The sequence below is a fragment of the Cavia porcellus genome, unplaced genomic scaffold, assembly GCF_034190915.1.
Source record: "Cavia porcellus strain 051 isolate PalLab524CR breed Dunkin Hartley unplaced genomic scaffold, mCavPor4.1 scaffold_2, whole genome shotgun sequence".
Taxonomy (NCBI): Eukaryota; Metazoa; Chordata; class Mammalia; order Rodentia; family Caviidae; genus Cavia; species Cavia porcellus.
Window position 1 is genome coordinate 126734479 of NW_026947485.1, and position 10497 is coordinate 126744975.

Below are 10497 nucleotides of genomic sequence, written 5' to 3' on the forward strand. Positions count from 1 at the left end.
ATGCACGAAGGTCCTCCAGCGAGTTCTTGGGCCCCTGCCCTGGACCACAGAACCCCGAGGTGACCTTGCACACTGAGCCCTCGGGCTCCTCGCCATGCCCACGTAGGGGCCTCTGGTCACTGGCAGTGCAGAAAAGCTGAGGTCTGCAGCATCTTGGCAAGGCCACCCGGGATGTGGAAAAGATGGCAACAGCCTGAGAGAAAGGTTGCAAAGGCAGCACTGGTTTGGGGAGCCAGGCAGGCAGTGGAGTGGGGAAGTCAGAGCTTCTGCTGCTCTGCGGGCAAAGGCCCGGGAGACTTCACTCGCAGGCAAGGATGTGACAAGGGCGAAATTTGCTCCCCCGCTTCTCATCTGGGTTTGACGCGCTGGTCCAGACAGTCTGGTCAAGATCTCATGAAGGAAAAGCCCGGCATTGTTCAACTTTGCTTTCCCACAGCAGGACTGAGTGTAAACACTCGCCAAGATAAACAGGGAACATTGCTTTTTCCTGTGTGGTACAATAGTGAGCGTAATTTATTGACAATGCAGTTAATGGTGTAAATACTGAGTCTCACAATGAACTTTAAACAGCCTGCCAGTTCCTAAGCTTCACCAAGCCCGCAGACTTGCCCGCATTGCTAAGAAACTTGTCTTCTAAATCAGAATTTGTTAAATAGTAGGCACTATGTGCCGGAAGACACAGGGAAGGGTACTCACAGGCCCAGTTTGGTTTTGTTAGTTGTTTTAATTCTTCAACCTGGTGAATGGGTTTTGGGTCTCGTAAAAGAGTTAGAAAAGAAGGATTTCTGGGAAAAGCATAGAGCCTCATCTCCCTGCTTCTGAATTTCCTGCAAGGCCATTTTTGTCATGATTTGGAGAGGGAGCCCTATCATAATTCCTCAGTTCTCTCCTCTCCACGTCTGTCCAAACAAACCCAGATAGAGGACTTGGTCTCAGAAGCCCAAACTGACCTCGACTGAATTCCTGGTTTGTGATTACTATTTATTTTGTGGTTGTAGTCCCAAAAGACTTCAGTTTACCCTTGACGCTCTTCAAGTCAGTGTGGGGGCCCTTACAGGTTGCCCTTCATCTGACCCTGGGCACACCCTGCCCCTGTTCTCCCAGCCGTGACACCCGTTTAGTAACTGGACTCCTCTAACACATTCGTGCAGCATTCTGGCCCAGCTCTGGTTTGTGACATTGCTGTAATGTGGTCCCTTCCTGCCCTCTAAACTGCCCTCTAAACTCCTGAGCCACGAATCAACAAGTGAAGGTGTTAGACTTAAGCTACGGTTCTCTCCTTCCTCAGTGATGCCTGAAGTGTGTCCCTTTCAGTGGTGTCTTACTCCTCATGAGCTACACAGGGAAATAATTTATGCAAACATACCTGCTGTAGCAGAACAATGACCTATAGGACACAGAATTTATGATACTATTTTATGATGGTCACCCAGAGTTAAATACAAGAAAGTGCAAGAAATCTGTCCACAACACTAAAGACCTAGAAAATCCAGCCAACGGCCTGGATCCCACAGTAGTGTCTTGCGTGAGTCCAGCTGAAGACCTGAAGCCCATGACAGTGCCTCCCACAAATCCAACTGGAGGCCTAAGACCCATGACAATGACTCATGCAAGTCTTTTCCAGATCTGTGCTGGGAAGGCCTAAAGGTCAGTGGTGGAAGCTAGATCTGTGCCAGCAGGGCAAAGGATCTGTGCCAGTAAGTTGAGGATTCTACACTGGATCCAAGAAGCAAAGCTCAAAATAAGGACCAGGGCTACCCTGAAAAGTACCACAGCCATCCTCAGCGACAAAAAGGCCCTGGGCTCCTCCAATGATGTGAACAGTGAAGTACATATCAGGAAGCCGGCGTGACAAGCTTCTCCTGGAGATTGAGCAGCACACATCTTCCCCTCAGGAGCCCAGAAGTGATGCTCAGTGTAAGGACCAGAGCTTCCCCAAAGTGAATCTCAGCCATTCTCAGTGACAAATCCTGAGCTCCTCCAATGGTAACAGCCAGGTTCATATCAGGGGAGCTAGCATGACAAGCTCCTCCAGGAGAACCAACAGCTGCAAACAACAGAGAACACACAGTGCCTCACTGCACCTCTCCAAGTCTCTGTTTATGCTGGCATCTTTCCTCAGGTGGGCCATCTATGCTCAGTACCACACTGGTTTAATTCAGCTGGTGTTAAGTTGACCACCAGTTTTTAATCCATAACAGTACCCATGCTTCTGCACTTTGCTTTTATTATCAATAAAATGTGTTAAAGATTATTTCAAGTGCTACACATTCCTTTTTGTTCAAACAGTTCTACTCTATGCCAAGATATGAATGTAATTCTGTATATTTTTATAATGTATTAACTCGGTAGACACAGAGTTTTCTGAATTTTTATTATTTTAAGCAATAGCTCAGTGAACACATATGCATGTGTGCAAAGCTTTCTCTAGCACATATAATTAGTTGTGGAGTTGCTGGGCTTCATATGGGTTTATCTTAACTGAGCAGACACCAACGGGTTATTCTTGAAAGAGGTTGCAACAGTAGATACCACACGGGCACTGTCTCATAGCACCTGCACCCACGGGCCAAACATTGCTTTTTCCCTTACTGATTTACAGCTTTGTGTAGTTTTTTTCATGACTATAATCATTTGTCAGATATGCTACAAATAACCGCATATGGCCTTCCTTGTCTTTTAAACTTTGCCTATAAAATGCAGTATTCAAGCTTATACAGTCCTACTAACCAAATTTTCCTTACAACTTGATCAAGAAGTCTACCCCAGTATCATAGTGTCTGCTGAAATAAAGTTGTATCTTGTTAGAGTTAGATGCTATACTATCTGAATTGTATTCTGTGACTAGAGTCAGGTAGAGAGCTATTTTTTCTAATGATAAGTGCTTCGGCAGCATTTATTTATTCCTTCCCTGTCTGTCTTGTAACAGAATCCCCATTCACACGCGAGTGGGCTCTGCCCTCTGTGCCCATAACATCCCCTCTCATCCTGCCACACCACACTCTTAGAGTCGCTATGTATTTCTCTCTCTATTGATGATGAGAATGTGTTAGATATCCTAATGTTAAACATTTTTTGGAATTCTTGGATAAGTCTATTTTAGTCTTCTCTTGGATTCAACTTAATAATACTTAATTTAGATTTTTGCATGTATATTCAGAAGTATGATTAGTTTGTAGTAGTTCTTTTTCATGTTTTTGATGTTTGGTATCCAAATTGTAGCAGCAAAAACATGGTAAACTTTGTGTAAAACTGAGACACTTGTTGCATGAAGATTTGTTTAAATTTGTCTGTAAAACTTTATTTACTCCTGAGGTACGAGGTGAATTTTAACTCTTAATTTCCTTAATGTTGTATTTTTGTATAGATGACTGTTTTTATAGGGTCAATTTTGAGCATGTTTTCCTAAAGAGGAGTTTATTTCAGCTAAGTACTCAGATTGTGATAGAGGTGTCTGTAAGTGCTTCTTTAATCAGTGTTTTCCTTACATTTTTGAGGCCATCGTAGGTGCATATAGATTCCATATTGCTATGTTTCTAGGGAAAGAAAGGATTATTCTTTGACCCTTGTTGGTCTTTATGAATGGTTAAAAGCCTTACTTTCTGTTTGGTTTCCCATTAGTATTGCTAACTAGCTTTCTATTATGCTATAGCATTTAGTGATTCTTTCAAAGCATTATGGGTCAGTACTTGTAGCTAAATCTTATGTAGCCTACAGCTGGATTTGTTTAAATCAGATGTGGGGCCCTATTAGCTAGTGAGATTAGTACATTGCATTTATTGTGATTGATGATAAAATTTGAGTTCTTTCTATTAACTTATTTTGTACTTTCTATCCATCAAGGACTTTGTTAGCTTCTTTTTGGCTTTCCTCTCATGAGCATATTAAGCATCCACTTCTTGCTTACTGGTTTTTGAAATATATATCCTTAGTGAAGATTTTAAAATTAATAATTCTCCAGCCTCTTTTGAACAATGCAAGGACCGTTATTTCTTTGCAAGGTTATTTTTTTTTTATTGTAAGCTCAGTTAGAGGAAGGTTGTCTTCTCTAGGGATCCTGTGTGTTCTTACAGATTCCAGACTAGCAATTATCCTCATTATCTTAGTTTTTCAGCTTAATGTTACTAATATATATGAACTATGAATTTGGATGTCTCATTGATAGAGGACAATATTTAGAGTTTAAATTTCTGACTGGTAATTACTTCTCACATTTCCTGGACAGTGAGCAGAGTGTTCTGATTCCAGTTCTGTGCTCTTGACAACCACTTAGGGGACTCAGATTTCTGCGAGTAATTAAGTGCTAACACACTGCAGGCAGGGCAGCCCTGGCAGCCCCCCACAGGTATTAAACCCAGCCATCCCTGGTTTTGATGGCCCCAGGGTGACCTTTTGTTGTGGACTAAATTTGGCACAAGGGTTTATGGTTTCATATTTTAAATTAGAATATAAACTTCACATCTTATTTTGATGTTTTTAAGCATTTAGGAGGGAGGTGATTGGAGCAGAGAGAGACCCATCAGTACTCTTACCCATCATTACCGTTAATCGTATTACCCTGAAACCCACTGTTCCATATTTTCAGTTTAATACTCAAATATTAGTGTCTTGGTTACTTTTCTCATTGCTGAGACAAAATACCTGACCTCCAAAATTGAGAAGGATAGGTTTATTTAGTTTACAGTTTTTTGGAGGTTTCAGTCCTCACTTAGCTGGCTGCAAGGCAGCATGGTATGACTGCCATTAATGGCAGCTGCAAACGCTAAGAGTGAAAAAGGGCAAAAGAGAAAAGCATGCCTCCTCCCTTATATAGTATGCTGGCTCCACCCCTGGGCAGGTGCAGCACTCAGCACCAATCCCAGTACTGGACTATGAGCCAATCACAAACGCTAGATTCAACCACCTCATGACTGCATGAGGCCTTGGGGAGACATTTAAGCAAACCACAACAATTAGTTTAGTGACATTATTTAATCTTTCTGATATTGCCTTACTCAGAGATGCTGCCACCCAAGATTTCTTTTGCTCTTGTTTTGGGTTTCCAAATATTTCAGTCCCTTTATATAAAGGGAAGTAATTTTAGCAGGGAGAAAGGCCTAACCACAACTTTGTGATCACTTGATTTGATATATTAATACTAAATTTCTAAAACTGTGAACGTCCTCTTCGCTGTTTGAGAAGAAAAGTTTGCTTTGGCTCACGGTTTCAGAGGTTTCCATCCCTGGTCCGTTGTTCCTGTTGCTTTACACCTGTGACAAAGAACCATCCTGGGGAGAGAGCATGGGGCAGAGAAAGCAAAAACAGAGGAGAGGAGTGGACAGAGTCCCAGTCTCCAACCCAAACACCTGACTTCCTTCCAGGAGGCTCTCCTCCTAAGGACAGCACCCACTCAAAGAGGTACCATGAATCAGGAACCAGGCCTTCACCCTCTGGGCTTTTAGGGGACCTTAGGATCCTAACTCCAGCACCAGGAGTGGGTGAATGCAGAGACTTTTTGAGAGCCAGTTGCCAGCAGTCAAGCAGATATGCTGGTGAGCTGGCTATAGACAATGGCAGTATTGTAGATGAAGAAAAATGAATGGATTCAAAAGCTATTTGAAAAGTATAGTTGTCAGGCCTAGGTGATTGACTTGATTTAGAGGCAGAATAAGAAAGTCCTGGATAATTCTCAGATTTCTGGCATGGGCAACTGCACAGGCAGAGTGCCTAGAAAGAATTAACTCGCCTCTTGGGATTTATCTCATAAATTTACTTCTATTTCAGTGACAGCAAGCGTTTTAGATATATACACTCAGGGAACCTGATTCTCCCCAGAGCTTTCAGAACTAACTTCAGGTGAAAGAGAAGCTTCGGGGGATTGAGATGTCACACACACCATACAGCCTCCATAGACGGCTGCTTTTGCTTGAATTATTGAAAGAAAGAACACCTTTGTGCTACCCGTTGGTAAAAATTTCACCTCAGATTTTCCAACCCGTATGCTCACTTTCAAACTGTGTGGTGTAAACGTGGGTATCATGGCAGTATTGATGCTCCCTGTGTCAATTCTGATGTGGCTACATCCTTCTCTCATGCCTTTCCTGCCCACAGACATTGCAAATAAATAGCTGATATCCAGGCCTATCCCATACTTCTTTTTGGAGAATTTGAAATCCTGTTGACAAAAATCCAAGTCAGATTAGCATCAGAAAAGGTGTAGTTCATGTAGTAAAAACCTGAGCAGGTGAAGATTCAGGCATAGGAAAGATGCTGTCGGGTTTAGTCTCACTCCAGTGCTCCCCTCTCATATCCTTTGTGATTGTCCTTCCTGGGTCAGCTCCTCCATGAGGCAGGGAAGGAAGTCCCGGACCTACATGGTCCATCTGACTGGCATGGAAAAGCATGTTGCTTTCCCGTAATGAAAACACATTGAGACACAGTGGTTCTAATTTTCACCTCTGTCACCTGTTTGCCTAGACCAGGCTGAGATGAGTTCCAGCTCGGACCAGTATAACTTGTCTCCATGGTAAGAGAAGGATGTGATCCGAGCGCATGGAAAAGAGCAGATGGATGGACATGAAAACTAACTAGCAATAGGGTCCATTGTAGATACGTTAACTGGGAAAGAGATGAAGCCCTGTAGCATGGCTATAGCCAGGGCAAGTGTAGTTTGCAAGTCTAGATGACTAAACAAGACACCTGCATATACGATGCGCTGATAGGAATGAAAAGTAGGAAGACCATGGATTGTGGCTTGTGAATCCGTAGGTCTGTCATTTTAAAAACAAGGAAATTCCTGGAAGAATAAAAGGGTGTATCCACTCTGGAATGATGATTTAGTTTGGCTATTTTATTACTTCTTAATTAAATCCTTCTATCTGAATGGGGATTCTTCAACTCATGGAAAAGACTGAAAACAACTGGAAAGAATTCAGCTGAATTCTATGAAGATGACTAATGGGTAGAAAATAAGGTTTAAAAGCCAGGACATGTGTGTGTAGTTCTTCGCCTCTGTAAAATAAAACATATTGAGAAGGCCAGAAGATGTAAACTTATCCCAATTTCAAAAGTGAAATTTAAGGCTCTTAGATACATTGTTCTGCTTTAGAAGAAAGTGGCTATTTTTTTCCTGTGTCTGTACTCATGGTAAAACAGTAACAGAAATTCAGGCAGGCATAGAAAATATCTGTAGCAAAGAGAGATTCTTTCTTCACTGGGAGTGAGCACTGAAATGAATGTCAAGCCTTCCCTGGGTGTTGTTGTCATTGTAGCTGTCACTGGAGACAGGGTCCTGCTGTGTACTCTGGGCTGCCTGGGACTAATCCTCTTGCCTCTGCCTCCCGAGTGCTGGGCTTGCAGGCCTGCACCACCACAGCCAGCTCCCCCTGGGACCCTTTAAAGCAGAATTCCTTCCCCTGTGCATGGTACTACATGACCTCTGCATTGCTCAAATTCATGGAGAGCAGTCACATGTTGTACAGATTCTCATCTTAGGAGTCAGAGCATAAGATACTCTAAAACATCTGCTGGGTGAATGTGTGTCGATGTTAATTCGTATGTATTTTCCAGTGTTTGCTATCTATACATTCGATCTGTTTTGGGTACCTAGCAAACATTTATTTATGCTGGAGTTATCATCATACATGGCAGACTCCTAACTGGCAAAAATTTTTAAAATAAACAATAAAAAAACTGGGAATATAACTCAGTGTGAAGGTTGTGGGTTCAATCCCCAATACCTCAAGAAGAAAATACAAATAAGTAATTGCATATTGGGATACTGCTGTAATTTGCAGTTATCTGTAACTTTGTATCATCAAGTAAGAGTTCCCTTTAGAAATAATGATGAAAGATTGGGTTTATTCGTGGTGAAAATTATATTGAGTGAAAAGCACAGGATGGTGGCACCTGTATGAGTAAACTCAGTATTGAACTCAGGAGGTGGAGAATTTGGGTCCAGGGAGGGAATCGGGGGCTGGCCTCTTCTGGGGTCTTCCTCACCAGTCTCCTCATCATTCCAGTGCTAAGTCAAGGCCAAGTCAACCTTCCCAGTGTGTAACAGTCTCTTTATGGTGAAGCTGGACTAGGACATTAATCTTTTCTTTTTTTTTTTTTTTTTTTTTGCCTTTTTGAGACAGGGTCTCACTATGCAGTCCAGGCTGGCCTTGAGCTCACTTTGTAACCCAGGCTGGTCTCGAACTCGCAATGATCCTCCTGCCTCAGCCTCCCGAGTGCTGGGATTATAGGCATGAGCCACCATGCCCGGCTCTAGGACATTCTTAAAAGACCAATTTCCCAAGGCCACCAGCATTTCTCAGAGGCCATGTCTTGGCATAAATCCTCATCTCAGTTCACTGGTGTGCTCTCTGCCTCTGACACATCGAGCCTCACTTGAAGCATTTTCTTTCCAGTGACACTCTGGAAACAGAGCATCTCATCGCCTTAGTCACACGCGTCACGCATGTGCTTGCCCTTATTTGGTACAGATGAGAAAAGTATCTGACTTGAGAGGAACACTATCCGCAGGGATGTAGTCTAAGGATGAAGAAGTTGGGATGTTATTTACCTGCTTTCCTGAAACTCCCACTCGGCCTTGCTCTCGTACCCGTGACACCCTCACTCTGACCTCTGCACGCCAGCCCAGAAAGACAAACTCACTCAGGTCCAAACTCTCCAAGCCCCGCCTGACTTCTCTGAGACCCATGAAAGAGGGCCGTGGATTCCAAAAAGATCACGCTTTGCTACAGAAAATTGCCCTTATTTTAAATAGTAAGTATATAAAGCAGAAGGTTCTGCTGCGGGGCTGGAGAGAGATCGTAGATGATGGCAGGGTCTGATGAGTATCACACGCAGCTGACCCATGACACAGAGCACCTTCCTTACAGCTGCCAGGAAACTATTCAAGGAACTCAGGTGCCAGGCCCTGTATTGCCTGGGGCCCAGATGCCAGCTGCCAAAGCGGGATTCGGTCTGGGGATCAGTCTGGGCTTCAGCCTTCTCTCCCCAGAGAGTGATCTTAACTGTTCAATCAGGATGATTTAACCTGAATGAAATATCAGCATCGTAAAGCACAGCACTCATCACAAAACAATGCCCTGCACATTAGCCGACAATCTTGGCCTGTCCCCCGGATGCCCTTGCAGAATGCTGGCTGTCAGAGTGGCCTGGCCCTTGCGGGTACATAAACTTGAGGCCCCAGCGCAGCCCCAGGACGGCCTGACAAGTGACCCCCAGTGCTGAAAGGCTTCACTGTTTGGCTCCGATTCTTTATAGAAATTTTTAAAACTGGATTTCTGGGCTTTTACCCCCTCTCTTCCCAAGAGATTAAACGGGCTGTAGTCTGAGCCAATAAGAAAAGGCAGGCATTTTTATTAATGTGAACTCACAACAGGCTGAGCCTTATAGGGATGCTGTGTCCACAGTGCACTGAGCATCTGTGATTTCCTGTCCGCAGTCGGGGTGAGGGGGAGCCCCAGCTCCAGCCCTGCTCACCCTCTCCATGCTCCTGGCCATGAGGCAGTGAAGCCACTTGGCAGGACAAACCTCCGTGTGCTTCCTTGCCATAGAAGAACCTCGATTCTAGATAATATTCCATCAAGCATCTCCTTTGTTCAAGCTCGTCAGCCTTACTATTTTAAAGAAAAGATAATAATTTTCTATCATAACAGCGATGTCTTGGAAGCTCTGGAAGTGTTTGTCACTGCGCTTACAAGGAATTTTGCTCGGTGCACAGCCCAGCAACTTCCTCATTTAGAGAGGCCATGCAGTATAGCAATCAGGGCCCATAGGTTCTGCCCTCTTCTAGGATTTAACCTTGCACAAGTTATTCAACTCTCGGTGCTTTAGTTCCCTGTTTGTAAAATGGGCATGATAATACTAGTAATTGATATTATTATGATGCCAGCACATGGGAGGCTGATGCAGGAAGATCTCTGTGAGTTCTAGAGCAGCCTGGGCTACGTAGCAAGACATTGTCTCAAAAACAAAAAAGTATTGTTGTGACAGTCGAGCAAGTTACTCCAAGTCAATTGTGAGAAGATTGTTTAGCAACACAACATCTTAATAATGGAATACTATTGTGTGGTAAACAAGGAGTCCTTTGTAGGAAAAGATGTACCTCGAGACTACAATGTTAAGTGAAATAAATCAGACTCACAAGCTCAGATATCCATGGTTCCTCCTGCAGGAGAAACCAAAATTATAAATAAATGAAAGAGCAAAATAAGAGATAATAGGAAACAGGAAAATAGATCTTGTGCAAATGGGAAGGGAAACAAGAGACGGAGGGAGAACGGGTAAAAAGGATTAAGATGCTCTCTGTGCATGCCCAGCTCGCACCCTGAGTGTAATTATGTCCTGCAAACATGAACTAGTAAGCATAGAAATATTTACAATCCAGCAAAAAGAAATATATTCAAAATGGTACTAGATAAGGAGACTTTGGTTATCAAACAGTATTTTATGTAGTGGTAAACAGTATTTTTCCCCTTTATAAGAACATTGGCATGCTGGGTTTTG

At 43.3% G+C, this 10497-nt stretch overlaps 1 protein-coding gene across 4 annotated transcripts in view; it reads left to right on the top strand.

Annotated features, from left to right (window-relative positions):
* The window catches only part of Adgrv1 (adhesion G protein-coupled receptor V1), a 526418-nt gene that overhangs the window by 432566 nt on the left and 83355 nt on the right, over positions 1-10497 (top strand). The gene's annotated exons all lie outside the window — the stretch shown is intronic.